Here is an 18,875-nt window from a genome sequence, read left to right as displayed (position 1 = left end):
GCTAAATAATTTTGCTGTCGATCTCCATATTCCAAAATGGCTTCGGTAAGCCATCCGACTACTGAGCTTCCAAAAAAAATGTAAAGTTAAAGACAGAGACAGACCGCACAGGTCCAAAACTGCCAACGACGCTTCCATTAAGCTAGTCGCCAGTTCGCCGGTACTCAGTGAGGAGTCATTAGGGCATTGAATTGCCAGTTTCACATGCTGAAGTACCACCAACATATTATGGAACTTATTAAGGAAAAATTAGCTACCTTTACAGACTGTGCAGAAAATAAAGAATTGCAAGAGCTTATGCATTCTGCAAGCCATGTCAGCAAGCATATTTTGCAATGTGGCTTTGACGTCCTAGAAGCATCTTGCAGGGCAGCAGTCACTGGTTCTATACTGAGAAGGCACGCTTGGCTTAAGGAGCAGACCTTGCCAGATCATGTCAAATCAAAATTACTAGACGCTCCTTTGAACAAGGACAATCTGTTTGTCACCAAAGCAGATGAGGTTCTTAAAAAGATGGCAGAAAAAGCTAAATCTATGCAGAAAGTCAAAGATTTCTTGCAAGTACAGCCTCTTAGATTCAGTAGGCATTGCCCCTCAAAGCATTGGTCCTTTCCAGCCCCCTCAAGGCCATCCCAAACTAGACCCAGGGGAAACAGACCCCCCCAAACTGCAGTCTTAGGGAATTCAGAGATCTGACCAATGGAGTGCCTCCACTTCAAAACAGGGAGTGCTAAGCCATCCCCTTATGGAAAGAATTCACAATGACTTCTCAACTCCACTCCTCACCTCTGCTCAACTGCTTGTGCCACTAGGAGGAAAACTTGCCCATCATGCAAAAAACTGGACTTCATCACCAAAGACCGATGAGTCCATAACATTGTATCCCAGGGGTACAAATTTTACTTCCACTCACTGCCAACCCCAAAAGGGTTCCCTGACCTTCCTCCAAACCAGTGGGCAGAGGCACAAAACCAAGTTCAATCCCTGCTCTGCATAAGGGCAATTCAGCGTGTTCCTGTAGAATAGAGAGGTCAGGGGTTCTATTCCAGACTTTTCCTGGTACCCAGAAAAGAGGGCACTTGGTGCCCAATCTCAGATCTTTCCACTCTAAACACCTTCCTGGTGGTACCAAAATGCTCACCCTTCAGCAGCTTCTTCCTATGTTGGCCAAAGATGCCTGGTTAGCCACCCTAGACCTAAAAGAAGCCTATCTGCACATCCCTATCAGGGACTCATGCAGGAAATACCTACGCTTCAGGGCAGGATCTATGCATTATCAGTTATCTGCACTTCCCTTTGGCTTATCCACTGCTCCCAGAGTATTCACAAAATGCCTGGCTCCAGCCATTGCCTACTGCAGACAGAGAGAAATTCTAATTTACCCATACTTGGATGACTGCCTGATTCAGGCAGACAGGAAATGCTGTTGCAGCACCTGACATTTGTAAAGAACCTTCTAAGCTCCCTGGGGTACACGATCAACAAAAAGAAATCAAAACTAGTCCCCAGCCAAAAGATTGTATTCCTGGGAGCAAGCTTGGACACAGCATTCCTTACTCCAGAAAAACAAGCCTGTCTGACAGGCTGCTTAACTCAAATGGCCACCAGAACCCAGCTATCCACAAGGAAAATCCTGCAGGCCCTAGGGTTCATGGCCTCTTGCATCTTACTAATTCCATATGCCAGACTGCATATGAGGAAACTTCAGTGCTACTTAAAAAGTATTTGGTGCTAACATTCTCAGGACCTGGAAACTGTCATTCCTATCATACCTTGTCTAAGGACAGAGTTTCTTTGGTGGGCAGCAGCATGCAACCACAACAAGGGACTTCCCTTTACTCAAGCCCACACCACCCAGACCCTAACCACAGATGCGTCAGACTATGCCTGGGAAGCACACCTGGATGGCAAGGGCATTCAGGGCCACTGGAGCCCAATTCAAATTCATCTGCACATCAGCCAAAAAGAGATGCTAGCTGTTCAGCATGCTCTAACAGCTTTCAAATCCGTACTCTCACCAGGACCCCTGCTAATAAAAACAGACACCACAGTTATGTGGTACATCAACAAGCAGGGGGGAAAACACTCTTACCCACTCTGCAGGCTAGCCATGGCCCTGTGGAACACGGTCTGGGGCATGCAGGTCCATCTGCAATTTCAATTCCTGCCAGGCAAACAAAACTCACTGTCAGACGACTTAAGCAGAAATTTCCTAGACCCACATGAGTGGCAATTAGAGCCCAGCACCTTCAGCCTTCTAATCCAGAAATGGGGGACCCCAGAGGTGGACCTCTTTGCCTCCCCCTGCAATCACCAGCTCAGCAAATTCTGAACCTGGGCACCTCACAGCAGGGCCTGGAAAGTGGATGCCCTATCCTTCAAGTGGGAAAAACTCTTAATCTATGCATTTCCCCCTCTGCCCCTTCTCTCAAGAATATTACTCGAGATAAGACAGGACAGACCAAGGACAGTCCTGATTGCCCCGGACTGGCCACACCAGCACTGGTACCCACTACTACGCAGCCTGTCACCGGTGCCACCCTGGCACCTACCCCAGAGCCCAACCCTCCTCACTCAGCAGGGGGGGACAGATCTTGCATCCGCAATTGCAAACCCTGAATCTTGCAGCCTGGCCTATTCCTTGAATTTCCCCCCAGTGACCAGCCTAAGCAAGCAGGTGCTGGATGTCATTCTTGAAGCCAGAAGACCCAGTACATGGAAATCCTATGCTGATAAGTGGAAAAGGTATTGCTCCTGGATGCATTCTAAAAAAGAGGATACAGCACTGCCCTCCCTACCTCTAATCCTGGATTACCTAGAAGATCTACTCCACAGAGGCCTTATCCCTCTCCTCCATTAAGATCCATTCCTCTGCCATCTCAGCTCATTACAACACTGAGCCACCTCTCTTCTCTCACCCTCTCATCAAACAGTTCCTGAGAGGGGCAAACAACTTAAGGCCACCAAGGAGAGCACCCTCCCCTGCTTGGGACCTTAACTTTGTACTGGAAAAGCTCATGCTACCCTCCATTGAGCCTGCAGTGTCAGCAGAATTAAAATTCCTCTCTTGGAAAACAACCTTTCTTCTGGCCATCACTTCAGCTAGAAGAGTGTCTGAGCTACAAGCACTTATGGCTGTGGAACCCTTCATTATTTTTCATGCTGACAGGGTCTCCCTCAGGACTAATCCTTCCTTTATGTCTAAAGTGGTGTCCAGTGTGGCTCTCAATCAATCCATCCATTTGCCAAGCTTTCCCTAATCCTCAAAATAAAGGGAAAAGGATCCTGCACTCTTTGGATGTGCACAGACAGCTCAGATTCTACCTGGATAGGACTAAGCCCTTCAGGAAATCTGACCAGTTACTACTCAGTTTTGCACCATAGGCAGAGGGCAAGGCCATTTCAAAACAGACCATTTCCAAATGGCTAGCACACTGTATCCATTTCTGCTACAAACACCATGGGAAACCAGCCCCTCAGGGTGTCAGAACACATTCCACTAGGGAACCTCTGCCACATTCCTCAGGGGAGTCCCTACTAGGGACATTCTGGAGGCTGCTGACTGAAGTTTTGTACACACATTCACCGAGCATTACCACCTGCCTAACTTTTCCAAATCCAGGGCAGGTTTTGCAACAGCAGTCATGCAGGGCATACTAGCCAACTCAAACTGTTCTTGACTGCCTCCACCCCTTCTGCAGCTTTGGGAATCAACACAAGTGTGATGACTGCAACAGTGAAACACGAAGAACATAGTACAATTGTGTATACTTACCATAAATGTAGATGTTCGAGTGTATTCACTGTTGCAGTCCTGGTTTCCCTCTCTCCCGTCCCCCTCTCTCTCTCCTCTCTGTGTATATTACTCTCCCCTTACAGTGGTATTGGTATTGGTATTTACTTTTTTACTGGTGGTGAATTTCCCACCATAGCTATTGTTGGGCTCCTGACATTTGGAGCAAGAAAAACTGATGTAATGGCATCGGCTGCCTGTTTTTATACCCCTGACGTCAGTCGGGGAGTGACAGCAACTGACGCAGAAATACTAAGTCTCTGATATTCGGGCCCACTGAGGGCTACCTGCAGGCAGATAACCCACATGTGATGACTGCAACAGTGAATACCCTCTAACATCTACATTTATGGTAAGTGTACACAACTGTACTTTTCATTGAGTATGACGTGGATGATGGGGAGGCTGCCTTCATTCACCTCTTATCTGGAAGATGCCTCATTTGTCAAAATGTTGAACCTGATTAAGGACATTTTAAGTGGGATTTCAAAGACCTTTAAAAAGACATACCATGATCTCTTTGGAATGGATGAACCAAGGCCTGCTGCAGTATTTCAGGTGTCTGAAAATGTTTTGTAAAGTGCATACTTTGAGAAAGATTCTCAGCCATATGCTTCTTTAAAGATATTATGCAAACGTTTTTTTTAAATTATTATGCCATCAACATGTAAAGTGGGCTTTTTGATTCTAAAATGTGTACTTGTCAATTTAGTGGATCCGTATGTAATTAAGTTTAATAAACTTGTGCTCTGATGTTGTCATTCTTTATTTAATCCTTGACAGATGGGGTTTGGTTTCAATATAGGAACTGACTCTGCTGTTACTACAGCCCACGAGAACCAAAAACTGTGTAGCTTAAGTCTTACACAGAATGCTCCTTCGCAAATTACCTCAGATCTCATTTGTTGCTTCCTGAGACAGATGCGTCATCAATAGCTCTCAAGCTAAGTGATTTATTTCTTATATATTTTTCAGTATTAATATATCTTGTTACCTTTTCTAGCTTTAATATTTACTGTCGCCTTTCCTTTATAGCTACCCATTTCAGTTAGCTCCTTTCTGTATCCCTTTTCGCTGTTTTTTTCATCTACCATCGTTGGTGATCTTTTTTCCCTACCTTTTGGTACTCTCTACTGTCATAGTTAGTAGATGTATATTCTTTTTGATTCCCCTTCTTTTCAGCACCTTAAAAAAAGAAAAAAGTGTGTACTTTTTCCTCTATAGCGTTATCTTTCTCTGAGTATATTGTGTGTGTGTGTGTGTGTGTGTGTGTGTGTGTGTGTGTGTGTGTGTGTGTGTGTGTGTGTGCGCGTGCGTGCGTGCCCATGCATGTGGTCGTATTTACCTGTTTTTTTCTGGGCAACATGGCTGATAAGGGCAGCGGCACTTCTGGGTTCAAAAATGCCTCAAATGTGAATGAAAGCTTGCAGATTCTGATGGGTATTCTCACTGTGTTTACTACCTGGGCCTGGTGCACTTACAGGAATTTTGTTCTATCTGCCATAGCTTCAGTCGCCAGGCTCTGGTTGAAAGAAAAAAATAAGTTAATTTTGAAAGGTATGTTAAAAATCTGCCTTTGAAGAGGCCATCTCTGGTCGTGACTCAGAGCAAAACTGATGATGTTCATCGTGTTTCACTGTTGCAGTCATTACACTTGGGTTATCCTGCTGGCAGGCTACCCGCAGTCAGCCTGAATTCCAAAGTCCTGGTCTGGCGTCGGTTGCTGTCGCCTCTTCCCTGACGTCAGTGCGCCAGGGGTAAATAAGATGCAGCCGACGCCATTTTCTTCAATCTTTCTTGCCGCGCGGTGCCCGAAGCAAAAGCAGTTCACATGTGCTGGTCGGCTGACTCCTGAGATTTTCAAATTTGAATTTCAGAACCGAAGTCTTCAATAAAGCTAAGTACCCAGTTGGGGAAACTTTTTCTTGCTCCAGACCGATGTCAGTAAAAGTTAACAATTGTATTTCTTGTGGGAAGCAAATACCTCATAAGGATTTTCACTCTTACTGTATTCCTTGCCTAGGCCCTGACCACGACGTTGCTAGTTGTCGGTTTTGTGCTAGATTCAACCAACGCACTATTAAACGTCGGTTTGATTTTGCTTTACATTACTTTGGCCGAAGGTTTAACTACATAATGCTGTCGGAACAACCGACGACCGGAATTCATAAAAAAGCAAAGACAAAGAAAAGACAGGCATCCGAGGTCCAAAACCGATGACGAAGCCTCTTCTAGGCCAGTCGCCGGTTCTCAGTGAGGCGCTTTCTCAACCCCTGACACCCGCTACCTCAGAGCCACAGGCCACCTCCGACACCCACGTGGAGACAACTAGGTCTCTGGAAACTGAAGGTATTGGGTCTACGGAAACTATTCCCTCAGATGGGTCAGAGCCGCTGAGTAGGCATCGGCTTCTGAGGGTGTTTTCAGACCTACACAGCTTACTATCAAGTTCACTTGAGCAGCCAAGGCAAAGTCTAAAACACCATTAAAGACAAAGAAACAAGTACAGCATTCTCCTGGACAGTCATCCATGCCAAAGAAACAGATGCTTAAAATGGCCGAGGACCTAATTACTTTGATCAGGGGTTCCCATCCCCCTCCTGATAAAAGACCTAGGCAAGACACTGACTATGACTCTTCTGACCAGGTTTCTATTTCCTCTGATTCCTCTTCAGAACAGGGATATTCTCTTCCTCCCTATGTGGACTCTGATGCTGAAGAATCTATCCCTTCAGCCTCTCCTCCTGAGGATTACTCTTTTGGGGAAACCTTGCACACGATGAGGGAGCATTTCCATTGGGAGAGCCAGGATTACTCAGAATCCAAGAAAAGGCTCAGAGACTTTCTTTTACTGCCTCAGCAGAGGCCCCATGCTATCCCCCCTGTACTAGATATTGTTGATGATGTTTTTTCTGAATCCAGTTTGTCTCCTGATTCTTTACCCCCTGCACCAGTCAAGCCAGATAGGTACTACAGGGTGCCAGACTCTCATAAATGTCTTTATAAAAACCCTGCTGCTGACCCAGAAACAATTTCTCAGGGTCCCAAAGGGGTCAAGGCTTCCACTGCAAAAAACCCTGTTCCCTCTGATAGGGATTCTAGAGCACTGGATAGATGGGGAAAAAAGTTTACACTTCTGCTACTTTAGCTGTAAGGGCTTTAAACTGCCAGTATCACATGCTTAAATATCAACTATACCTAATGTCTTTGCTAAAACAGAAAATGCTTACAAGCTCAGAATGTCCTGACAATAAGGAAATGCATATACATATACTTAAATCTCTCTCACTTGATCCTCTTTCCCTAACCTGGTTCACATCTTACCTTGAAAATCGTCAGCAAGCAGTTCTTTGGAAAAAGTAATTATCTAATCTCCTTCCTATCTCTTTAGGTGTACCTCAAGGTTCTATCCTAGGCCCCTTCTATTTTTTATCTTTATTAACGACCTCCAATTAGCTATCCCAAATACTACCTGCATACAATATGCAGACGATTCTACTATAATCTGCTTTGCTAAATCTCAAACTGAACTCCAAGTACTCACACAACAAGGCTTTACCACTGTCGAGCAATGGTTCTCTGACTGCTGCCTACTCCTTAACCCCAAGAAAACCAAATTGCTCTTGTTCTCACCTTCCCGTAAATCAACCCCACTAGACTTCACTCTTACTTCCAGTGATAATACTCTTATTTCTCCAGATTCCACTACAAAACTTCTAGAAATTACTATTGACAACAATCTTAGCTTTGACTCTCACATCAATACGACAATAAAACTAGTGAATAAAAAAATTGGATCCCTTTATAGAATCAAAGCCTTCCCTTACTCCTGAAACAAGAACTACACTAGCCAGATCTCACCTTATCTCTACTCTTTTATATGCTTGCCCCATATACACAAATCTTTCAAAAAACAACCTTAAGAAACTCTCAACATCCTACCACAACATTGCTAGATTTGCTACAGGTTCCCCATTTAGAACTCAGCACTGCCTGAACCTAAAACAACTAGGCTGGCTAGAACTTCCTAACCAACTTCTACTCCAACAATTCTTAATAACTCATAAGATCCTACATCATCCAACTAAAACACCTATACTCTCCAACCTCATCTCACCATATAATAATTTGAAACAACTACGTTCTTCTAATAAATTACTTATAAAAATTACCAAACCCAATAACTCTTCAGGTGGCTCTCTCTTTTCCAACTTTGTTGGAAAGAAGTGGAACAAACTTCCCTCTGATATCCTAGCACTATTTTCTCTCCCACTTTTTAAAAGACAACTGAAACTTCACCTAAAGAAATACTGACTTTGCTCCTGCAATAAACCTGACTAACTCTGTGTCCTCCTCTCTATCTGCTTATGTTCCTTATACCTATGATGTGATTGCTCTATTGTAGGATCCACTGAGAAATAGCTTATCTGTTACTTAGTAAAAAAAAATATATATATATTATGTTATTCTGCACATCTCTCTACGTTTACTTTTAGTTAATGCTCTGATTATACTGTTCTCTTTTTGCTCTGTTTATAATGTTTTATTTCCTGTACTAACTACCTCTCCACTTAATATTTATTTTATACCTCCGTTTACTGGGGCTTTTCTCCCCGGGCCTCTACTGAAAATGGACATATATCCAGCTAGACTAGCCCGGTCAACAAATGTAAAATAAATAAATAAAAGTATTGCATGCAGCTGAACAAGTGGGAAAGCATACTCTGCAATGTGGTTTTGATTTATTAGAGGCTTCTTGCAGAGCCGCAGTTACAGGCTCTGTCATTCGAAGGCATGCTTGGTTAAAAGAACAAAGTTTACCTGATCATGTCAAAGCAAAATTATTGGATGCTCCATTACAGCATGATACTTTGTTTGGTGTTAAGGCAGAAGAGGTGTTAAAGAAAATGGAAGATAAAGCAAAATCAATGCAGACAGTAAAGGATTTCTTACAAGTTCAGCCATCTAGATTTAGCAGGAACTGGCCTTCTAAAAATTGGTCCTTTCCAGTGTCAGACAGGCCACAAAGAGGTAGATACAGACGCCGAAGAGGCAGATCTCAGCCCCAAGGCTCATACAGACCTAAACAATGGGGTGCTTCAGCCCCCAAAGGCAAGACAAATCACAACCTTATAGGAAACAGTCCCAATGACTTCCCTCTACAAATGCCAAGCACTTACCTTTTGGCAGCACCCTTAGGGGGAAAACTAGCACTTTTCTCAAAAAATTGGCACATTATCACCCAGGACAAATAGGTACTGAATATTGTTTCTCAGGGTTACAGGTTCCACTTTCACATCCTACCAAGGTCAAAAGGTATGCCAGACCTGCCACAAAATCAATGGGCAGAGGCACAAAAACAAATTTCTGCTCTCATGGACATGAGAGCTATTCAATAAGTACCACAGCAAGAACAGGGTCAAGGATTTTACTCAAGACTTTTCTTGGTACCCAGAAAGGACGAAGTCTGGAGACCAATACTGGACCTGTCAATTCTAAATACTTTCCTGGATGTTCCAAAATTCAAAATGTTGACACTGCAGCAACTTCTACCCATGCTGGGCAAGAAGGCTTGGCTAGTTACTTTGGACCTCAGAGGCATACCTGCATGTCCCAATCAGACAGTCTTGCAGAAGATACCTCAGATTCATAGCTGGCACAATGCATTACCAATTCTCTGCACTGTCCTTTGGCTTATCTACTGCGCCCAGGGTCTTCACAAAATGCCTTTCACCAGTAATTACATTTTGCAGACAAAAAGGAATTCAAATATATCCCTACTTGGACGACTGCCTTATTCAAGCAGAGAGCAAGGACATTCTACTAAAGCATCTGGTGTTTGTAAAAGAATTACTAATTTGCCTAGGGTACACAGTAAATGAAAATAAATCAAAACTAGTGCCCTCTCAAGAGGTAATATTCCTGGGTGCAAGCTTAAATACAACTGCCCAGATGGCTTATCTCATGCCAGAGAAGCAAAGGCAACTGACTCATTACTTTCAAATGATGGCAACAAAGACTCAGCTACCTGCAAGAAAAATTCTGCAGGTTTTGGGCTTCATGGCATCCTGAATCCTGCTAATTTCATATGCAAGACTGCATATGAGGAAACTACAGTGGTACCTAAAAAGTGTTTGGACTCAACATTGCCACAGCCTGGAAACAATAATAACTCTTATTCCCTGGCTGCAACACGAGGTTCGATGGTGGGCACTGGCCTGTCACCACAAGAAGGGACAGCCTTTCACTTTACCCACAGCCAGGCAGACACTAACAACAGATGCATCAGATTATGCCTGGGGGCACACATGGCAGGAAAATGTATTCAGGGCATGTGGCCTGCAGACTAAATGCATCTTCACATCAATCAAAAGGAGATGCTAGCTGTACAGAATGCCCTGACAATCTTCAAGGATCTCCTACATCCAGGACAACTATTACTAAAGATGGACAATACTACAGTTATGTGGTACATAAACAAGCAAGGGGCACACATTTCTACCCCCTCTGCAGGCAAACCATGACTTTGGGGAACACAGCACTGACCTATCAAGTACATCTGCAGGCACAATTCCTGCCAGGAAAGAAAAATACTCTGGCAGATGAACTAAGCAGAAACCTCATGGACCCTCATGAGTGGAAACTAAATCCACAGGTCTTCAGCATGATAACAAGGAAAAGGGGATGCCCAGACATGGATCTTTTTGCCTCCCCTCACAACTGCCAACTACAGAGATTCTGCACAATGACTTATCACTCACAAGCATGGAAAGTGGATGCTCTATCTTTCAGCTGGAAAACCTTAACAGTTTATGCCTTTCCACCACTGCCTCTCCTTCCCAAGGTGCTCCTAAAAGTCAGACAAGAGAAGCCAAAAATGATTCTGATTTCCCCAGACTGGCCACGCCAGCACTGGTACCCAATCCTAAAGAGCTTGTCTCAAGGCCCAGCCTGGACTTTACCTCAAATTCCGCATCTTCTGACGCAACAAAACAATCAGATCCTGCACAGCCAACTCAGAACCTTAAATCTGGCTGCATGACAGATAATATAGCCACTCATAACACACCTCTCTCTAAAGCTGTTATGGATGTCATTTTGGAAGCCAGGAGGCCCAGCACCATGAAATCTTATGCAGAAAAATGGAAGAGATTCTGTGCTTGGAACCAGGCACAAGGACTTGAACCACTTGTTCCAAATATTCCTCAGATTTTACAATACCTAACTGAGATGCTGGACAAAGGCCTATCCTTCTCATTAATTAAGATCCATGCCTCTGCCATTTCAGCTCATTACAATATGGAACCTCCTATTTTCTCTCATCCACCGCTAAGACAGTACCTCAGAGGGGCAAAAAACATAAGACCCCCAAGGAGAGCACCAATACCTACTTGGGACCTCAACTTGTCTTAGAAAAGCTAACACTGCCTCCTTTTGAGCCAGCCAATACAGCTGACATAAAATTCTTATCATGGAAAACTGCTCTGCTCCTAGTGATAACTTCAGCAAGAAGAGTCTCAGAGTTACAGGCATTAATGGCAGTGGAACCTTTTATCATTTTTTATCCGGACAGGGTTTCTCTAAGGACGAACCCAACATTTATGCCAAAGGTAGTATCCAGTGTGGCTCTTAACCAAACCATTCATTTGCCAACATTTTATCCAAATCCCCAGAATAAAGGGGAGAGACTTCTGCACTCTTTGGACATACACAGGCAGCTACGCTTCTACTTGGACAGAACAAAAGCTTTCAGAAAAACTGAGCAACTGTTTGTAGCATATGCTGCAGGATCACAAGGAAAGGCTATTTCAAAATGGATAGGACACTGTATTCGTTTCTGCTATGCACAGCATGGCAAGTCAGTGCTTAAGAATATTAGGCCACATTCTACCAGGGCAGCAGCCACTTCAGCAGCCTTTCTCAGAGGAGTACAAACCAAGGAAATTTTGGAGGCTGCAACTTGGAGTTCAGTGCACACTTTTACCAAGCATTATCACTTACCTCTTTACTCTAAATCCAGAGCAGGCTTTGCCACTGCATTTCTGCAGGGCCTCATAGCCACTCTTAATCCTATTTAGACCCAGCCGCCCTACCTCAGCTTTGGGATTCAACCCAAGTGTAATGACTGCAACAGTGAAACACGATGAACATAGTACAGTTGTGTACCTACCATAAATGTAGATGTTAAGAGTGTATTCACTGTTGCAGTCCAGGTTACCCGCCCTCCATCCCCCTTTCTTTGCTGGGACTTATCTATACTTCTGTATCCTATACAACCTATGTGGTGTATGTAGATGAAGGTATTGTTTTTATTTTACTGTATGTTTTTATAAGCAATATGTATTGCCTACCTTCTTGGGGGCACCTGACATCTGGGGCAAGAAAAACTGAAGAAAATGGTGTCGGCTGCATCTTATATACCCCTGGTGCACTGACGTCAGGGAAGAGGCGACAGCAACTGACGCCGGACCAGGACGTTGGAATTCAGGCCGACTACGGGTAGCCTGCCATCAGGATAAACCCAAGTGTAATGACTGCAACAGTGAATACACTCTAACATCTACATTTACGGTAGGTACACAACTGTACTTTTTGCCCCATTCCTCATCTTTGTCTTCTTCAAAGGTTGACAATTCCAAGAAAAGGAGTCAATCAGTGCAAGCTTCTGTCTCAGCCCCGATGACTAAAAGGTTTAAACCATTGGTTCCCAATGCTTCAGAGGAACCCATACGAACTTTACAAGATTCTTCAGTACCGACCTTCTCCTCGATGACAGTTTCTTCCTCATCAGTGCCAAAGTTGTCAGCACCCATCCAAGGCCAGACCATGGAACCGATAGTCTCTGTGCCATCTGTTTCTTCAGTGCCGATGTCTTCAGCACCAGCTAAAAGTGTGGAATTTTCTATCTTAAATAATCCTAGGACCAGATACTCCCCTTCTATTGACCCCTTTGCAGGTCAGTTACTTAGCCCCTTTTTGGAATGACCTAGATCCATTGTACCCACTCTATTTCTTCCACCAAGAGCACGACTGAATCAGATGTGTTGTGATTGGTAGATCAGCTCCTTGCAGCAAGGAGGTTTACAACTATGTCCTTGGTTTCAGCTCCTTCCGGTGCTGGAATCTTTCCTTCTTCAACTCCAGCTAGTCTTCCTCATCTGACTTCTGTTGAGGACTTGGAGATTCCGGCTCCAACTTTCCTGGTGTCGACTGTTTTGGCTCTGGCTAGGTCTTTATCTCCAGTGTCGAACCCTACCGAGTTGTTTGAAACTTTCGGAGCCAGAGACCTCTCGGGGTCATGGCTACGTTGTCAGCTCCAAGGGGCAAGACTCTACTCCAGTTTCTTCTGAGTTGTCACTGCACCTAGGGTCTTTGGCATGCTTTAGCTCAATCCAGGCTTCGGCCTCTGGAGAGGTTTCTTTGGAGTGGGGGAAGGACCATGGTTCTGAAGCAGTCTTTTTCGGCTCTCCCTCTTCAGGGGGGACCAGCTTTCCAGGCCACGGAGAGGGCTGTGTACACTGTGAGTATTCAGGTAGCTCCACCCCAATTGGCGCAGCTTCCTAGCCCTCCCCCTCATCCAGAGCCTCAACCAATTCCAGCACCTAGACAGCGAGCCAAAACTGCAGGAATCACCTCTACAGGTTTTGTCCTCTTTTGACACCTCCCCAGATCGTCCCACTGAGGAATTTCCTCAGAAGAGTAAGAGAAAACACTGAGATTCCCCAGAGGAATCCATCACAGATAACACTGATTATGATGAAGGGGAGGGTTCACCATTGCCACCCCTGCAAGATGTCTCATTTGGAGACACCCTTGAGATCCTTAAGCAGAAGGGGTGGCTGGACATCCCAAATGCCTTTGGAGGAATCAGAGTACCTGACGGCCTTCGGTGCTTGTCCATCTGCTTCTTGGGTTATTCCGCCTGCTGATGAACTCATAAAGTTGATCTCACAATGGTCTTGGAAGGCTCCTGATGCCATAGAACCCATTCTCAAGAGACCAGGCAAAATTCTTACCACACCCAAGGATGATCAGTTTTGGGCAAAGGGATTGCTGGTAGATGCTGTGGTGGTAGTGGCAGTCACAAAAGAGGAACTGGCAGAGGAAAGCTCCAGTATCCATCCTGCCAGGTGAGAGTTTCGGGCGATGGATAGGTTTGGAAAGTGGTTTTATGCTTCACTGACCTTTGCATTGCGGTCTTTGCACTGTATGGCACACTTCACCATACGCCAGAGGGATCTGATTAAGAAGTTATCAGACACACTGGCAGGAGCCGTACCTGACGAAGTCCAAAATAAGGTTGCTTCTCAGTTGGCTACCCCAGAGTCCATTTCGAATTTGTTCATGAGGCTCATAGCACATGCAGCTAAAGGGCCGACTAGAGCTGCGGAATCAGACGTAGCCATAAGGAGACACACCTGGATGAGCTTGTGTGAGTTTGTGTAGACATTCAATTCTTCATTCGTCAATGCCCTCTGTGATGGATTGTCCCTTTTTGCCTGAACGTTTGAGAAATGATGTCCAGGTGTGAAAAGGAGGGAAGGACCCTTTCTGCAGTGGGTGTACATTTTTTTACTCCTCAATGGTCCTTTCTGAGGAACCAGAGGAGTGGGAAAATGTGGTTCAAAAAGTCCTAAGGGCTTTTCCAGGACACGTGTGGGAGTGACTCCCCCAGAGGCAGAGGGAGGAGCTTTAATGGAAGATACCATCCACACAGCAGAGGTGGTCTGCAAAATCAGGGTCCTAGGAATATGTTTCATGGAAAACATCAGCGCTCCTGAAAGGAGGTGTGATTGCCTTCCTCTGGAGGCAGTTGGGGGGATTTATCCCTGCACTGACACGTATGGCTTCAGATAACTTCGGATGTTTGGGTGCAGAGGATTATAACCAGAGGCTACACCGTACCCTTTCTTCTACCTCCCACACAATGGCAAGAAAATCCTCAACATTCCAACCAGTCATAGGAAACCAGAAGTATTAGAAATACCAAAACTGCTAGGGAAAAAAGTGTCATTCAGCAAGTCCCACCAGACTAGATAGAATCCGGAGTTTACTTAAGATTCTTTTTAGTGCCAAAAAAGACAGGGGACTAGAGACCAATTTTGGATCTAGGTGTTTTGAACAAATCTGTTTGACAGACAAAATTCCGGATGGCCCCCCCCCCCTCCAGGGGAATCCCCGAGAGAGACTCTCCTGCACAGTTGGCCCTCTGGACTCTTGTATGCTTTTTCTTCTATCCTTTTAATTCCTCAATTTCATAAAAGAAAGAGCTCAGGTTGAAGAGCAAGGTAATCATTGTTGCTCCCTACTGGCCTCTACAGATTTGGTTCCCCTTTCTTTGGCCTTATCTGATTCAACGACCGTGGACTCTGGACCCAGATCTCCTATCCCATCCAAACCTTCAGAACCTCAAGCTCACAGCTTGGCTTCTATATTTCCATTGATTGCCAGGCGTAATCATCTTATCTTATCCAATTTGTAGGATTTTTTTTTTGGCCTCCCATAAGCCTTCCACCAGAAAACTGTGCAACAGTAAATGGAAGAGATTTTCTTTTCAGACCCAAGATAATAACATTGACCCTTCTCCACTCTTGTCGACAAAGTCTTTGAATTTTTAACTTTGCTCTTTGAAGCAGGAGCCCTCTTTCTCTGCTATCAGAGTTCAACTGTCAGCTATTTCTAATTTTCATAATCAGTTCAAAAATATTCATTGATTTCTCATAAACTTGCAAAGTGTTCATAAAATAAACCTTGATGTTAAAACTGCTTTATAAAGATCTGTTTGTTCCTTGGGACCCAAACTTAGTGTTACAAACAATAGTGCCATCTCCCTTTTGAGCCTGCTGCCAACAGCAACCTGAAATTCTTATCTTGGAAAGTTATATTTCTGGTCGAGATTACTTCTGACAGAAGAATCTCAGAAATTCAGTCCTTGTCTTGCAAACCATCATATTTCACAAAGACAGAGTTTTCTTGAGAATGAGCCCTTCCTTTTTACTAAAAGTGGTGTCAGAAACAAATATCAGTCAATCAGTTTACCAGTATTGTTTCCCAGTTTTTCAAACAAAGGTGAATACTGCTTACATTTATTAGATGTTCTTAGACAACTGTGGTTCTATGTTCATAAAACAAAAGACATAAGGAAATCTAACAAACTGTTGTTTCTTTTTCAACTGCCAAAATGGGCAAGCCGGTCACCAAGGTTACCTTATCTAGATGGATAAAAGATTGTATTTCCTTCATATACAACAAGAGCAAAGTTGAATTACCTGGGCCTGTTAAGGCATGCTCTACTAGAGCCATAGCTACTTGGCAGTTTTTCATTCCAAGACTTATGTGGACAATATTTGTGCAGTAGCAACACTTACCTTTATCACTCATTACAAATTGGATTTGGTCTCTAGGGGATGAGCATCATTTGATTCTATGGTGCTCAGGAATATCCTTCCATGAGTCCTCCCAAGATCTAAGATAGCTGGTGGACTGTGTCCCATTTGTCGAGGATTAAATGAAGATTGACAACGTCAGATAAAGAAGTTATGTACTTATGTTCCATATGTGTTGTCCATCTTCATTTATCTTTGACTCCCACTCTTCATCCCCCTTCCATTCAGGCCTCTTGGTATGAATTATGATCCTAGTCATGCATTTTTTTCATATATGACACTAGATATAGTCTCTTTAAAGGTGTTATTGAGATTATACTTTCTGTTGTTTTCTATGTATGTTTCAAAGACGTGTATCTAGAGCATTTCTTACTGGGCCTCTGCCGAAAATTGGCTTTGTTCCAAGTCGGACTTTCCCAGTAAACAAATGACACTGGGTGCACTTCAGAGTGTGTCCTCCTTTGGGTGAGATGTCTAGTCACTATGAACCTGCTGTCAGTTTGACGGCCATTTCCTTTTGCAATATTATCAGCTTACCAATAAATTGTTTAATGTAGACACTGAATTTGTACATGAAACATTGAAATGTATAGTTGTTTGCCAATTGCAGTATCTTTAATTGTAGATATTTTTAAAATGGAATTATTCAGATGACTTTTACTTCTACAGAGATTGTGTATATTGCCTGATATTGATGGATTGTAAATACAGAAGTCTGAGTGGCCTTTTATTGTTGAAATATTTTGAAATGGGTAGTTTCATCATTACTGGTTCTGCATTTTTTTCATTGCTTACTGGAAAAATGTTCAAAACTGCAAATTTAAAATGCAGTCTAACAAGTGCAGCTGTATTATTTAAGGAATGTAATTTAATACGCACAGAAGGTCTATCAGTTAACACATGCATGTATGCATGTTCCTAAAAATCTGCGCAAAGGGCTTATCCAAGCGTGGCTCGTGCTATAGGACTGCAGCCCCCCAGATGTAGAAAGAAGAAAAAAACAAATTGCGAGTCTTGGAACTCCGAGCATGCGTGGCTTGGAGTTCCTGGAACTCACAGAACTCCAGACTGCTATTTCAGCAGTCCAGATAGGGATGCATAGAATGGAAGAACTCTGGACTGCATCATCTGCAGGCTGTAGCCTACTCTCGCGGGGAAACCAGCCGGGAGGACAGTTGAGCCTACTCTCGTGGGGAAGCCAGCCATTAGCTTGCGCGGGACTGAGGATACTGCAGATGGACTCTGGGAACACTGAATGGGACTGAGGATACTGCAGATGGACTCTGGGAACACTGAATGGGACTGAGGATGGACTCAGGGAACGGAGAACACTCACTGAATTGAGGATACTGCAGATGAATATGAATGGGACTGAGGATGGACGTGTGTGTGTCTGTGTAAAATGCCCCAGTTGCTATATACTGGTGGCTACAGAGAACTCGGGATACATGGTGGTGGGTAGAGAATACCTCAGGCTTGAACCCTTTACTTTGGGTGTAGGTGGCAAGAGCCCAAATTCCCTACCCACCACCATTTTTTTTTAAAAATTGCAGATTTTTGATTCATATTTGTTCTGTTCTGTTCCTCATAAAATCTGTGGTTTCTGTATTTTTGTTTCCTTACACAGTCGATGGTGCAGTGGTAGCATTGTTGCCTGACAACCTGCTACAGGTTCTCTGGTTTGATTCTTGGATGGGGTGCCTTCTGTGTGGAGTCTGTATGTCCTCCCTGTGTTTGTGTGGGTTTCCTCTGGGTGCTCTGGTGTCCTCCCATCTTACAAAGATATGTGTCTGGAGTATTTCTCCTTGGGCCTGTGCTGAAAATTGGCTTTTGTTCCAAGTCAGACTTTCTTGGTTAACAAATGTTAAATAACAATGAGATGCATTTGAATTTCAGACTTCATATTCTTCAGAAAGTACATGGCAACACAAAACCTTTTATTCTAGCAAATTTCTAAGTAATACAAGATGGATATTTGAAAATTGTCCTTATTTTTGGGATTGTATTCCCTCATTATTGGCTTCGTCCAGGTTTTTTGTGCTAAGGTTGAGAGCTGTGGTGAGAACTGAATATGTTTGGGGGCTGTATTCCCCCAGTACTGGCTTTGTCCAGGTGTTTTGTGCTAAGAGGTTGACAGCTGTGGTGAGAACTGAATTCACTAAATGGTAACCATTTAAGTTTGTCTTCCTCTCTCTCACAAAACATGTGATTTGGCATAATGTTATGTTGCTCTGTTTGTTTTGCACAGGGTCCTGGGTTCAAGACTTGGCAGTGAAATGTATGGCGTTAACACAGCATTTTATTTTAGCAAATTTCCAACATTATACAAGCAGTGTTTAAAATGTGTCCCTGGTTTTTGCCCCCCCCCAATACATTTTGGCTTTTTCCAGATTTCATGTGCTGCAAAGTTCAGAGATACAGCTGAGTGTCAGGTAGATTTTACAAGGAGCCGAGAGCTGCAGGGAAACAAAAGTTTAGTACTTCTTATGCTGAATCTGATTGCATTGTTAATAGCACAATAGGTAGTATACTTGCTTTTGATGCTGAAGGTTCTACTCCCACAGCAGATAGATGCATTGCTGATACTGTACTGTGCTGTAAAGGGGGTGGATGCTGCAGTCCTTTTTGGCGAAGATACCTAGTAACTATGAACCTGTTATAAGTTTGCCATCCATTCCCTATTGCAGTATTACTAG

The 18,875-nt window shown here is 43.8% G+C and overlaps 1 protein-coding gene across 1 annotated transcript in view; it reads left to right on the top strand.

The window, feature by feature from the left end:
- The window catches only part of SUGT1 (SGT1 homolog, MIS12 kinetochore complex assembly cochaperone), a 1,565,243-nt gene that overhangs the window by 1,359,652 nt on the left and 186,716 nt on the right, over window positions 1-18,875 (top strand). The gene's annotated exons all lie outside the window — the stretch shown is intronic.

The sequence above is a fragment of the Protopterus annectens genome, chromosome 5.part0 (assembly GCF_019279795.1).
Source record: "Protopterus annectens isolate FY-2018-M chromosome 5.part0, PAN1.0, whole genome shotgun sequence".
In the NCBI taxonomy this organism is placed as follows: Eukaryota; Metazoa; Chordata; order Ceratodontiformes; family Protopteridae; genus Protopterus; species Protopterus annectens.
The sequence above is the reverse complement of the archived record's forward strand: the minus strand, read 5'-3'. Positions and strand labels throughout refer to the sequence as shown.